The sequence below is a fragment of the Haliotis rufescens genome, unplaced genomic scaffold (genome assembly GCF_023055435.1).
Source record: "Haliotis rufescens isolate VD_foot unplaced genomic scaffold, xgHalRufe1.0.p SCAF_94, whole genome shotgun sequence".
NCBI classification, from domain to species: domain Eukaryota; kingdom Metazoa; phylum Mollusca; class Gastropoda; order Lepetellida; family Haliotidae; genus Haliotis; species Haliotis rufescens.
The window spans coordinates 85980-101177 of record NW_025964388.1 but is presented as its reverse complement, the minus strand read 5'-3'; the positions used below and the strand labels follow the sequence as shown (position 1 = coordinate 101177).

General features: G+C 39.8%; 1 long non-coding RNA gene across 1 annotated transcript in view; it reads right to left on the bottom strand.

The window, feature by feature from the left end:
• Nucleotides 1-5471: 5471 nt before the first annotated feature.
• LOC124137688 overlaps nucleotides 5472-15198 on the bottom strand; it is a 34944-nt gene continuing 25217 nt past the window's right edge. The window contains exon 4 of the long non-coding RNA XR_006861557.2: nucleotides 5472-6298. This is a non-coding gene — a long non-coding RNA (uncharacterized LOC124137688). The remainder of the gene's footprint in view (nucleotides 6299-15198) is intronic.

Genomic DNA, 15198 nt, shown 5'->3' with positions numbered 1-15198 from the left:
ATAGGTGGGACAAAGAAAGGACATAACTCGTAATAGCCTAGTTCGGCAAGGCTGGAAACAGGACTTTTATAGTATGTTAACTCACTTGCCTCGGGAAGATGACTTCAGTGAAGATTACCATGTGCGCGGATTGTACAAAAATATCTTATTTTTCTCTTTTTAGTTCGTAATGTAATAAAAACATTATTTCAAAAACTTTCAGCATACATATCTACTTTCAATTCATCAGGCATTATTTCTTAAAACTGCAACTGTCATAACTATGAATTGACGCTTGCGAACCGTATTTTTGAGTTCCGAAGATATAACTGTAGTTATAATATAATGAAAAGTCAAAATGTGATATTTGTTTTTCATCCACAAGGTCCCTTATCTCATGGTTGGTCACAAATGTAGACCAACTCACTCACTCACTCACTCACAAATGTAGACCAACCTACTCGCTACTCGGAATGACGGATTATATGTCCCTTGAGAAATAATGTTGAACTTAATTCACTCGGGACAGATAATCCGCCTCGCCGAGTTGTCAGAAGGTTATTCAATGTGTTGCTTGTCATTTTTTCAGAGACCCCCCCCCCCCCCCCCCCCCCCCAGAAAAATCGTGTATATGTACATGCATGTTCAACCATCCATCTGGATTCGTAGTTATAACAAATGTATCTCTCTCCTCGGACTGGAGCGGCCCAAAGCGGACTGATCCAACCTCTTGTGATTGTCACACTGACGACTACAACACGACAATCATTATAATAATGGTCAACACGTTGTAACTTACCGTATCAACTGATATCCTTGTGGTAAGCATCATTGGTAAGTAAGTCTTTCTTCAATTCAAATCCCTTCTCCTTGATCTGTTATAATTGTCTCGCAAAGCTGTTTTTGAGTAAAACGATGACGTCGAAGAACCGGGTTCGATTCCCCACATGGATACAATGTGTAAAACCCATTTCTGGTGTCCCCGCCATGATATTGCTGGAATATTACTAAAAGCGGGAAAAACCAAACTCACTCATTTACAATTGTGTAAAACGTAATTCTTGAAGTTAGTCCCTGGATCATTGCTTTTCTAACACCTTCACCAAATACCATGTAACCAAAACGGAAACTGCATCATCCATATTGTATTACCACTTACTCCAAAACTGCAATATATATTTTGGCCTCTGTCAGGATGGATCTATACAGGCGTAGTTGAGCCATGCTACCCTAGATATATACATTTGACTGGCATTCTAAATACGCATACAGCAAACATTAATATGTTGTCTTAGTTCAGAGTTTACTCTTTATGTCTTACGTTACAAAGGTTTCAGCCAAGCTTCAGATTCTGTCTGCGTTTGTTATGTTAATTTTCAAATTTTATTTCGGCCTCTCTGAATAATGGAAATCCCGGTTCGGCCTGATTATGTTTCTAGGTTTGTCAGCACCATACCCGTGCTCGTGGGTTTCACCGAAGTGGTAAACGTCGGGCTTTCCTCCCACATTAAGCTGACACGCCATGATATAACTGTAATACTGTTAAAGCGGCGTTAAACCCAACTCACTCACTCACTCACTGGATAATGGATATATATAGATGTGGTTGAGCCATGCTACGCTGGGTGTATTCTTTTCATAGATGTTTTCTTCATAGCAATTCTCCGAAGTGCGAGTACAAACAGGGATATATCAAACCATACGTCAACTGTACAGTGAGTGAGTGAGTATGGTTTTACGCCGCTGTCAGCAATATTCCAGCAATATCACAGCGGGGGACACCAGAAATGGGCTTCACACATTATACCCATTTCGGGATTCGAACCCGGGTCTTCGGCGTGACGAGCGAACGCTTTAACCACTAGGCTTCCCGACCGCCCCTCAACTGTACAGACAAGTCAGAGTTTCAATCGAAACGTGCCACAGATCTGCGTCACAATTTGCCGTTGTTATTGCAGATTCCAGTGATATCAATGACCAACAATGCATTGTGTTCATGCATTCAGTATTCAGTACGTATATACATTTTACCTTAAGGTGACAGCCTAGCACAGTGGTTAAAGTGTTGGCGGAGTTGGATGTGATACCTCACATGGCCACAATGTCTGCTGATCTGATATTCAGGGGTGGTCGGGTAGCCTAGTGGTTAAAGCGTTCGCGACATTGGCACAATGTATGAAGCCCATTTCTGGTGTCCCCCACTGTGATATTGCTGAAATATTGCTAAAAGCGGCGTTAAACCTCACTCACTCACTCACTCACTCACTCACTCACTCACTCACTCACTCACTCACTCACTCACTCACTCACTCACTCACTCACTCACTCACTCACTCACTCACTCACTCACTCACTCACTCACTCACTCACTCACTCACTCACTCACTCACTCACTCACTCACTCACTCACTCACTCACTCACTCACTCACTCACTCACTCACTCACTCACTCACTCACTCACTCACTCACTCACTCACTCACTCACTCACTCACTCACTCACTCACTCACTCACTCACTCACTCACTCACTCACTCACTCACTCACTCACTCACTCACTCACTCACTCACTCACTCACTCACTCACTCACTCACTCACTCACTCACTCACTCACTCACTCACTCACTCACTCACTCACTCACTCACTCACTCACTCACTCTGATATTCAGCCAAAATCCACAAACCTGTGATAAACATGTAAAACGTCCTGCCTACCCAAATGCCTCTGAGTGTATACTGTCATTGTTTACCCAGACCTGATCGCAACATCTTGTAAGAACAGACACGTGAAGATTCCGGGGTAGAATAGGTCTTCAGCAACCCATGCTTGCCGTAAAAGGCGACTATGCTTGTCGAAGGAGGCGACTAACGGGATCGGGTGGTCAGGCTCGCTGACTTGGTTGATGCATGTCATCGATCCCAATTACGTGGATCGATGCTCATGATATTAATCACTGGATTATCTGGTCCAGACTCGATTATTTACAGACCGCCGTCATATAGCTGGAATATTGATGAGTGCGGCGTTAAACGACCAGCCAACCAAATCTTGTAAGAACACTGCTTGTGTAAATGTAATTACTATGTGGTCTTCCCCTTCAAAATATTTCCAAAATTGTTTTGAATAAAGGTTTAAAATTAGCTATATCGTGTTGTAGACTTGTCACGGTGGTGCAATCTGCCGTCACGTGCCTTTGTCGTGCCTGGGTCCTTTCTCGTTGGTTCGAATCCAAGATTTCACTTTTTGCTGCTGACTGGTTCTATCAGTGCTAAACGTGTACGACGAGCATCAGCTCAGGCTTTCCCCCCACTTCAAGTCGACAACGTGATATAACTGGGATACTGTTCATCACAGCGTTAACCCCCTGAATGGGTCCTTGACAACAGTGGAGAGTGGTGTAAATTTAAGGAAGCAAATGTTATGTTCAATGTACCAAATTCCTTTCCTGACATATCAGCAAAACATTATCTCCGGAACAAGCATAGTAGGAAACACGAATGATAAAATGTGCTACATAAAACACATATTTTGTTATGTATTCACAAACGGTGTGTGGTAGTTATTAACGCATCTTCCCGAGGCAAGTGAGTTAACTGACTATAAAAGTCAAGTTTCCACCCTGGTATTATGGAGTTAAATTTTGGCTGGACTAACGAGTCTATGCATAGTCCAATCAAAATCGCGCACCGAAATCGAAATCCGGTTCGTAAAGTGTCATGCAGATTTCGGTCGACTGCAGGATTTGCAAAACATGTGCACCGCTAACTCGTTGTCAACAGATATTTTCTAAATTTTTTCATGTTTTTATTCAAGGTGCTCACGGGATTTGATGCACTTCGCGATGTAAGACTCGTCTTATCACAATATAGATCTTGATTATCGATCAGATCGTCTTGACTGGGCGCCACCGTTTCGTTTGAAGCAAATGCAAGTGATACGAGAGATGGAATCTGATTGGTCCATAGGACAGGAAAAGAAGGGACTTGACTCGTAACAGCCACTGGAATTCCAGCCTAGTTCGGCAAGGGTTGAAACTGGACTTTTCAGTCAGTTAACTCTCTTGCCTCGGGAAGATGTTATTAACGCTGATGGCATGCCCCACACCCCCATCGCTGGTCGTAAGAGGCTAAATTGGACAACCCTGTGTGGCGGAAGACGGATTCTGGTGGTTGAGGTCACTGGAGCCAGGAACAGGTGTTCCTTTTTCCCAACACACCATATGGACCCAACTTCACCAATACGGGTGGTAGAATGGTAACTGACTGAGCTCCGTCCACACTGTGAAGCAAAGTGCAAATTTACCTAGCCATGCCTGTGACATTACGGAACTGAACGAAAAGGGTCGAATAGGTGACGGACACTTACGAAGGTTACGGGTAGGCATGGTGTCTCGTGGACACTCGTGAAGAGCAACCTCCCCGTGGTGACCCTGTTGCTAGGCTGACGTCACATGGTATTGTTTCGCCGGTAGATCTTGCAACAAAATTTCCCAAACTACGTCATCAGGTATTGTGACGTAATTGTAAACTTTGTGGTGCAGGACCCCGTTCCACAAGGCGATCGTAGCGCAACGACACTTGTACGTCTAGGTATATTGGAGTTATTGATAACCTTAGCGCTGCGAAAACTTTCTGGAAAGGAGCCCTGAATTCTTAAGGTGGGCCGTTGCATGGTATTACAGTAATAAGTGTCAACGTTTGACGTGTTTGAAGTATTGTTTTGTTAAACTCAATTGGATTGTGCTGTGGATCGCGTAGATGTCTGCCTGTATTCACACACGACATTGAAATTCTAAAAAATAGTTTTAAACGGCAAGTAATAAATAAAATACTAAACGAGCTCCCGTGTAATACCAATTTAATGCAACACGTGAATAGTTCTGGTATCTGACTCGCGAAAATTCTATACATGTTAAAAAAACCAACATGGTGTCGCGCATGCGCGTGCGGCGAATCTTTCACATTGGCCTCTGACGTCAATTTGGACACCTTCAAACGGTTGTATTTCCCTGACGACCCTTTATATAGGTGTGTCGGATTTCTAATCATACGTCTTTGAATTTGGAGAGCTTTCATACTCTAAAGTCGCTTGATATATGAGAAAAGTGTGTTTTCACCTCTCTAGCAAAAGTACATCCAAGTCAGCAAACGAAAAAAACCAAATTGCGATCGTATCCCAGTTGTGTAGATCGATGTTCATGATCGATGCAATTACTGGATTGTCTGGTCCAGACTCGATTATTTACAGTCGTCATATAGCTGAAATCTTGCTTAGCGCAGCTTAAACAACAAACAAACAAACAAATAAAAGTACACCACGATGTGTTGAAATAAAAAGGAGTCGGCGTTTATGTTCAGTTGATTGTCGTAAGTGAGATAACGTTTGACATAAACCTGTAACTAGGATATTCTTGCAAGCTGTGGTAAATGCTTGTATGTATTGTGAGCTTCTCTATTGGTTTTGATAACTATAAATTACACAACATATATGTTTGAATTACAAAAAAATCTTTATTTGCTGTCATAATTTGCGGTATTATCAGCATTTGCATTTGTATGGAACCTGTATGTCAACTTTCATAATGTTCTTTCATTGTGCAGAATAACACAGAAGTTCGTCATAGAGAATAAGTTACTACTTTGTATGATCTGGATTACATTGACATTGACACAAGTTCATCTGGATTACATTGACATTGACATAAGTTCATCTGGATTACATTGACATTGACATAAGTTCATCTAGATTACATTGACATTGACATAAGTTCATCTGGATTACATTGACATTGACATAAGTTCATCTAGATTACATTGACATTGACATAAGTTCATCTGGATTACATTGACATTGACATAAGTTCATCTGGATTACATTGACATTGACATAAGTTCATCTTGGTTACATTGACATTGACATAAGTTCATCATGATTACATTGACATTGACATAAGTTCATCTGGATTACATTGACATTGACATAAGTTCATCTGGATTACATTGACATTGACATAAGTTCCTTTGTCTTGAAGTGACTGAGTGAACAAGTGTGTGATTGTGGTTCTACGCTTCACGTACTATCCTGGAAATAACGAGGAGGGCGGTACCGTGAATAAGCCCCCCCTACACGTGTGTTATATTGCTGGAAAATTGTTACCTATGGCATAAAACCTACTCTGTCACTCACTCACTCACCCACTTTAGCGAGAGTTCTTTGAGGCTCGGTTAGCCTGGAACACAATCGATCGGTGCATGGCTGATTTCCTTGTCCGCGACAGAACGAACACAACATGGATAAATAGGCAGGGGAAAGTTTTCCTGCAAGAAAAAATGTGTAATCATAATCTCATATATATATATATATGAAAGTTGAAAAGCGCTAGCCAATTAAAACTGTGTTCAATCTTACTCCACTTATTTAATTATTATATATATATATATGTATGTATGTAATACGAGAATACAGTTAACATTCTCCTTGAAGTCATTGTGAAATTCTCATGTGCAATTGGTCGAATGCAGAAAAAAATATATCATTATTGTCTTTTGAGGTTTTTACCCCAAAGGACGTGTGTTGTTTGTGTACCCCTATTTTAATCCAGCGATATTTAAATTTTTGTATTATCAACCAATTCTTGCGCAACGTTTTGATTATAAACGACTGCTATTGAATTATTAAAATTGCCACCTTAAAAAGCAATTTCTAAAATTCCTAAAAAGCAAAAGACACCAGTTCAGTATGTCTCTGGTAGACATGCAAAGTTTTGTAAGAAAGTATTTAACGGTTTTTGAGTAACGCTCCGGAAACGAACACCACCCTTATAGAACCTAAGTCCAACTTGTTGCCATGGAAACGTAAAAAACAAAAAATTCTAAAATGCCTAAATATCAAAAGGCACCAGTTCAGCATGAGTCTGATAGACATGCAAAGTTTCGTAGAGAAATATTAAACGGTTTCTTAGTTATGCTCCGGAAACGATATCGGGACGAACGCACACACGCCAAACGCAAACACGCACACACGCACGGACGGACGGAACCATACTTTATATCCCCCGCCAACTTCGTTAGGGCGGGGGATAAAAATAAGAAAACGTTTTGAATATGGGTTTGAAAGTTAACGTACGTGGTTATGTGTATGACGTTTTTATTTCTAGTGATTGAGTTAAACTTAAAGTCACACCAGGCAGTAATTCAGCAATGTCGTGACTACAAGTTGTACGTTAATAAAACATTTAGAATATATAAAACCTGTGGACAAAGAGCAGTAAAATAACTAGACCATCATATTTATATTTAAACCTAGTATGGAGCAAAACAAGATGGCACAATACAAAAAAATACATAATATAAAAAAAACGGACTTTGGATCACCAGCAAACAAAGCAAGCCACCAATCTACAGACCAGGGGGACCCGTGAAGATTCCGGGGTAGAATAGGTCTTCAGCAACCCATGCGTGCCGTAAAAGGTGACTATGCTTGTCGTAAAAGGCGACTTACGGGATCGAGTGGTCAGGCTCGCTGACTTGGTTGATGCATGTCATCGATATCCCAATTGCGTGGATCGATGCACATGATATCAATCACTGGATTGTCTGGTCCAGACTGGATTCTTAACAGACCGCCGTCATATAGCTGTAATATTGCTTAGTGCGGCGTTAAACAGCAAACCAACCAACCGACCAACAGACCATGGGGTCTTACGGTATCTCCGCCACACTCATGGTACCCCAGCAGGATTTACACCATGCATCCCTCTAGCTTCCAGCGATTGTCATCAAGTTTATCCAAAATTAAAACAAACAATGATTCTACGACTACAATAGTAGTAGGTGAGGTGAAATGGGGTTTAACGTCGCGTCCAAGATTATTGCACTTATATAGCGACGTGCATGCACGTGTATGTGTGTGTGTGGCTGCTTGTACTAGTCCGGACTGACGCCGATTTATAGTGCTAGCTCACTGAGATACCATGCCGCAGTTTAACATGAATACCCCACTCAGACACAGTATACTGACTCCGAGCCGACCAGTCCTTGTTTTAGCCCCTTAATGCCGAGCGCCAGACAGGGTAACAACAAGTACCATCTTTTGGTCTTTTGGCATGACGCGGCTGGGGATCGAACCCCGGACCTTCCGCTCTCCGGGCGGACGCTCTACCATTAGACCACGGAGGCGGTCTACAATAGTAGTAGGGAATTAACGTACTTTGAATGATGTGGTTTCACATACCCTCTCAGGTAGACAATCATTTTACGCTACTTCAGCCCCCTTTGAAGACCTCACGACGAACAATCTCACTTACAAATTTGACTGACTGACTGACTGAGTGAGTATGGTTTGACGCCGATTTTAGCAATATTCCAGTAATATCACGGCGGGGGACACCAGAAATGGGCTTCACACATTGTACCCATGTCGGGAATCGAACCCGGGTCTTCGGCGTGACGAGCGAACGCTTTAACCACTAGGCTACCCGACCACCCCTACAAATTAGACAGTTAATAAGAGTAAGAATATGGTCACTTCCCTGAGGTTATCGTGGACTGCCGATTCAAGTTCAAACAGGAAATTAGAATCTACAACTGATAAGTCCAGACAAGGGTAAGTAAGAACCATCATTTAAATAATGCATAAATCGTTATTTAAGAAAAAATATTCAAGTAATTTTCCTTTTGTATTGGTTTCATAACTACTGCAAAGAGGGCTATGGGTACAATGTGTGAAGCCAATTTCTGGTGTCCCCCGCCATGATATTGCTGGAATATTGGTAAAAGCGGCGTAAAACTATACTCACTCTCTCTCTATGGCGCTCTATATCTCCCATGATAACTGGTGCTCAGGAGCTGATCATACAGCGTCCATAGATCAGATTGTCGAAGAGAATGCGAAAGTGGTATATATAAAGAACATCGAGTGAAAACAATATTCAGTGTTTCACTACCGCAACAGCCTACCGGGACTGCACGTATTTAAGCCCTGGGCTTAATTACGGATTTTGCCTATTTTAATAAGGTAACATTTTATCCAAATTTAAGCCCAGGGCTTAAATTCGATAAATGGACAAAAACACGCTACGAAAAATGAATATCTCAAGTTTAATGAAACAATACTCACAACTGGAATGAAACAACAACACTTTAACATAAAAAAATGATTTTCTTTTTCAAATTCAAAAAGTTCAAAATTGTAAAGACAGTGTCTAACTCGATGTGAGTTCTTTAATGACTGTAAAACCGTCTTCGACTTCATCTTCTGAGGTGGAAGATTCAAGAGGATCGTCGTCTTTGTTCTCATCCGAGTGAACAAAGCCTTCACTCTCCTACCCAGAGTTCCATGCGACCGGTGTCCCGGTATAAACTCTCCCCCGTACAAATTCTCCCCCCGGAGAGTTTATACCGGTACAGATTCTCCCCCGGAGAATCTGTTCTGAAATAAAATCTCCCCCGGGCGGATATGTTTCGCGCCCCCCTCAGTATAAAGTCTCCCCCCTGATTATTCGGTTTGTTGCAATGTCTTTCAGTATTATATTCTTTAAATAGTTATCTTTAATGTAAGGAGGGTTACTTTAAAAAAATAGATTATGAAATATGGTCATAATGAATTGATACTTCAGCATATTTTATGTGGTAACTGTACCTTCCATCCTAAAATAATTATAAGACATAATCATACCAAACAAATTTGAATGAAATGACTTAATGTAACAAATACATGTACGGTTACTGTTGTAACATAATTCAGAAATCTTATTAATCCTCGCAAACATACGGTTTTACCACTAACTACGTAAAAACTGTCAACATATCCACGCGCGCCTCCAGCTCAGGCTGTCCGTTATACTCTGATTTAAGATCTAAAATATATTCCTTAATACAGGCTACGATTTGAAAATGGTATCAGTGTAATATCAGTGGCTAGAATATCATGGTGCAAGCAGGTTTCTGTTAAACATACAACATCATAACTATCTAATTCAGCACTGATAAAATCTACTTTGTCTTTAAGACTGCGTACGTTTAGATATATAATCTTTAATTCTGGACTATGCAAAGGTCCTGGATTCGGATGGATATCACCGCAGCCGAAGAGAAAAAGTAAAACTAAGAATGATAATCGGAAATTAGATAAGCAAAGTAACCCAAAATATAGAGAAATGTGTATCACCTTCCCGAAATGATAAGCATTTAGAATAGATTTTAAAAAAAACCCCACCCCAGCCTGTATTGAATAACATCAACCGGCATCGTCAAAGCAAAGTGTACATGTAATTGTTACAATCGGGCTGGCCGTGAATCTTAATGAAGAACACCTTGTTAAAAAGACACACCGAAACTGATTTGCATAACTGATGACCACAACCATCAAAATAGTAAAAATGATACAGTATAACCTCATACTGAAGAGAAAACAAGAAAAACACAGAGAAGTAAAATAGCACGTCATATAGAAATGAGATAAAGTAATCTGAGAAGGGATTCATACGTTATATACAACTTTAAAAAATAATATTATGAAAAACGAAAGGAAAAGTGCCCCCCCCCCCACCCCACACCCCCCAAAAAAAAGAAAAGAAAGAAAAATACCCCGCAAAATCAATCAAAATCAAAATCAACAAGTAAAAGGAAACAACCACACACACACAAGTAACTAAATGTATATTTAGATAAATATATAACCCAGAACAAATAAAGGAGAGAAAAAAATAAATAAAAAATACATTTTTTTATTAAACAAATAAACATTCAAACCTTGAGGAATATGAAAAGCCAATGTGTAATACTAAAGCAAGAAGACACGATAAACTGTACCAACATTACAATGTTCCCCGATGTGCATGCTTTACCTGGGCTACATACGGGTGATCTAAGTTAGAAATATATGACTGATATACATTCTTTATACACGGTAATATCGAATATTCTTGGATTATCTTTTTTTTCAAATGTGCTCCATTCAAGAAAAGTTATATAGAATTATATATTTGACATATTTAAACTAGAAATTATGTCCAATGAACATGATGTATTGAAGCAATTGACCTTGAATTTGTTTTCCAAAATATGCTATCATGCTTATGAAAGTGCTTTCCATAAATACAGAGTTTGTTGTTTCTAATACAGTTGTTGTTGTCTGTATACAGTTTTTTAATTTACCAGTTTGAGTCTACATGTGAACACAATCGATGGTTGAAATGTAAGTCTAAGAACAAAACATGAACTAATTCTCAAGAACTCCTTCATCTTTGACTGACTGATGTATTTTCAATCTTTATTCAGCACTGAAGAGGCACCATGCCTATAGTACGAAGCATTAAGTTTATGAAAAATCAGCATTGATTTTGACTCCATAACCTGTCATAAAGTATTCATAAAGTATTCAGGGGTCATTTCAACTTGCAAAATGATTGACATAGTCCTTTATAGAGCGAGGATAGGCTTGTTTTCCCACCCGATTGACTGATATTACATGGTTTAGAACGGTACAATGAATGGTTAAGCATGCATATTACACTAATACGCGATATTTCATAAGAAAATATCATATCTCCGTTAAAACATAAAACCAATATTTATGAGTATATAAGACTTTATCACTGTATCCAATTCCAAAATTTTAGAAATAAACTTAGGACAGTTCAGTTTAAAATTGTTCAACCTTTAATTCATCACAGGATGTGTAGCTAGACGACGGGAATCTATAGTCTTGACTGTTTTCTTTGATGAGAATGTTTCTCACCGACCTTAGTGTGTAGGGGTGTGGTATCCTGGGCAGGAAATGACAGTGTTTTGACTACTCGTCTTTCATTAATTAACGTGTTGGGCATCCCTAATGAACCTTTACTAATTCATGTTAAACCAACACAGGATGTTTTCTGGAAGTGGACAATCGCGAATGTCATAGGGCTGACACGACATGTGTTAATAACTTCTAAAGTTACTAAACAATCTTTGTACCTAACGACTAGCATATAAACTAAACATCGTCTGTATCAGAACGGGCTAATACAAAAACTTAAAAAAATAGGACTAAAAGGACAAATAATAAACTATATTCAGGACTTTCTAAACGAACGTAAAATAACAGTGGGGATAGACCATACTCTATGACCAGTGTCCCCTAGAAAATGGCACTCCCCAGGGCAGTATCCTCAGCCCCACACTCTTTAATATAATGATAAACGATCTCTTCGAGGGCCTATCCCCTAAAATAAACACATCCAAATTCGCGGATGATGGAGCCCTCTGGATCCGCACAAAAAGCATTAATATGGCCCAAAATTTACTCCAAAAATCTCTTAATAAAATACAACAATGGGCTGATAAATGGGGCTTCTCCCTTAACTCAGAAAAAACAACAGGAATAGTATTCAAACATAAAAACATGAAACCCGCCTCCCCAATCCTCCAGCTAAACAACCAAACAATCAAATTTCAAAAACAAACCAAATTCTTAGGACTTATTTTCGATGAACATCTCACCTGGGATGCTCACATCCAAAACCTAACAACTAAATGCAGTAAAGACCTAAACACCCTAAAATGCCTCACTGGCTCAAACTGGGGAGCCTCCAAAGATACCCTCCTCTCACTCTACATATCACTAATTAGATCAAAACTAGACTACGGCTGCGCCATATACAACACCCTAAACAACTCTCTATCTAAAAAACTTGACTCAATACAATATCAGGCTCTCAAACTAATTACACGCACCCAACATGGCACCTCCTACACTTCACTTCAGGCCTTAACAGGAGAAATGCCACTAAGTCTACGCAGGGAACAGCTAAGCTTAAATTTCTGGGCCGCATCCCAATCAAACCCTCTAATCCAAAACTTAATAAACCAAAATATCAGCCCCAAAAACCAAGCTCTAGCTCGTAAACACCCCTTACTTACCCCAATATCCCAAAGAATAACAAACTACCTAAATGAACACCAAATTAAAAATCTTAAACAAAACTGCAAACAATCAAATATCTTCACCCCTAAACTTAAAATACCCAAAATAGACACAACACTAGCTAGCCAAATAAATAAACAAACCGACCCAAACATAGCTAAAACCACCACACTAGCATACATACACGAAAATTGGCCAAATTGGTGTCACATTTACACGGACGGATCTTCAGATCCGACCTCCAAACACACAGGTTTCGGAGTCCATACCACACAACCAACTAAAACTACACAATCCTTCCGACTCCCAAACAACCAATCAATATTCACGGCAGAACTAATGGGCATGGCCTCAGCCCTCCATAGTCAAGAATCCAAAAACCACAATAAAATCCTAATACTTACCGACTCCCTAAGTGGACTGCAAGCCCTCCAAAACAAAAATACCAAAAAAACCGACCTAAATTAATAAATCTAATACTTAAAAGCTCCAACGACCTAACTAACGCAGGCAAACAAATAACCTTCTTGTGGATACCCGCCCACGTAGGAATATACGGTAATGAAAACGCCGATAAGGCAGCTAAACTATCCCTCAAAATCCCAGAAATAAGCTTAAACTTACCCATCTCAAAATCAGAAATTAAAAGTGTAAACAAGCAAAAAATCACCAAAAAATGGCATAACCTATATCTAAACTCAAATAGCCAAATCAAAAAAGTACTCAGCAAACCACTAACCAAACCAAAAATTCACCATCCATAAAAAAAAATGGACAGAGTAATCACTAAACTCCAAACAGAACACACCAACCTAAATAACCACCTAACAAAAAATAAAAAAACATACTACAGGTAACTGCCCACACTGCAAACAACCAGAAACCCCAGAACACGCACTCATCTACTGCACACACTACCTAACACATCGAACCGCATTACAAACCACCCTCAATCTAAACAAGGCTCTCACTCTAGAAGCAATACTAAACCCACAAAATAAACTAGAAAACTTCAAGGCCTTAGGCGTATTCTTAATCAAAACGGAACTAATAAAACGCATCTAAAAACACTATAATCCACCAAATCAAAATTACATAAACACACAAACATCCACCATACCCAGCTCCCTTAGTTCTCCTCCCCTACCCCATTGGCATCTATTCCAAATCTCAAAATTCCCAAATTCTATATAAGCAACCCCTAAAGCCCTCTCTTGGGTTGCACACACCACTTTCGCCCCTTTCGGAAACACATTAAATGGCCTGGCCGGGCCCGTGTGCGAAATACGCATCAGTCGGAAAGCGCACGTTAAATCTCCAAAGTAAGTAAGTAAGTGTATCAGAAGTGATTTGCTTGTCTATAGATGTAAACACATTTGATGATACATCTGTGTGTTTAAAGTTGATTTTGACAGCCCGGGCCAAGTCGGACAGAACACAAACACTTCTGATAGAGACTGTTGATAATGTAGAGGGAAAAGCGCTTCACTTTGAGCACCTTATTTTTTTAAATACCGTGATCTGAGACACTATAAAGTGGTATTAAGGTAGATATAATACTAGTCTATAGGTGTGAGTCCATTTCATGTTACATCTGTGAGGTTTAAGTTGATCTTGACAGCCCGGGCCAAGTCGGACCGAACACTTGTGAGACAGTTGAGAGTATGGGGAGAAGAGGTCTACTATAACAAACGTGTCTGCTTTAAATACGATCAACAGTGACATTATAAAGTGGTATTTACTTAGCAATAGTACGTTCCTATAAATATAAACGCCACGCCGACAGATGGAAATTTGTATCAGGATAGCTGGAAGTATTTGATACGTTTCAAATCTTATTTCGTTTAACGATTGATCTTTTACATGTTACCTAGATCAGCGACGCTTACATCTCATTTTTGGTTGGTGCTTGTTCATAAATCTCATGTGTCTATGTTGCATCAATGATATGTAGGTATGATCACCGATAATGAAGAAATTAGCCAATAACACTTTGGTCCGTCTTGGCCCGGCTGGCCCGACTTTTAGGCAATACCCTCAACTATTGACTTACTTACTTACTTACTTACTTTTGAGATTCAACGTGCGCATTCCGACTGATGCGTATTTCGCACACGGGCCAGGCCATTTAATGTGTTTTCGTCCTATGGAAACTCAAACAGCTAAACCTAATCTAACCGATGATGAAGATTTCTCCACTACTGAGGAAACAATAGACACTACTCCAACTAAAACAAACCAAAATTCCCTCTCAGCCCCAAAAAGGAAGAAATAACTAAACCGCAAAACGCCCCAACCAGCCAACACCCAA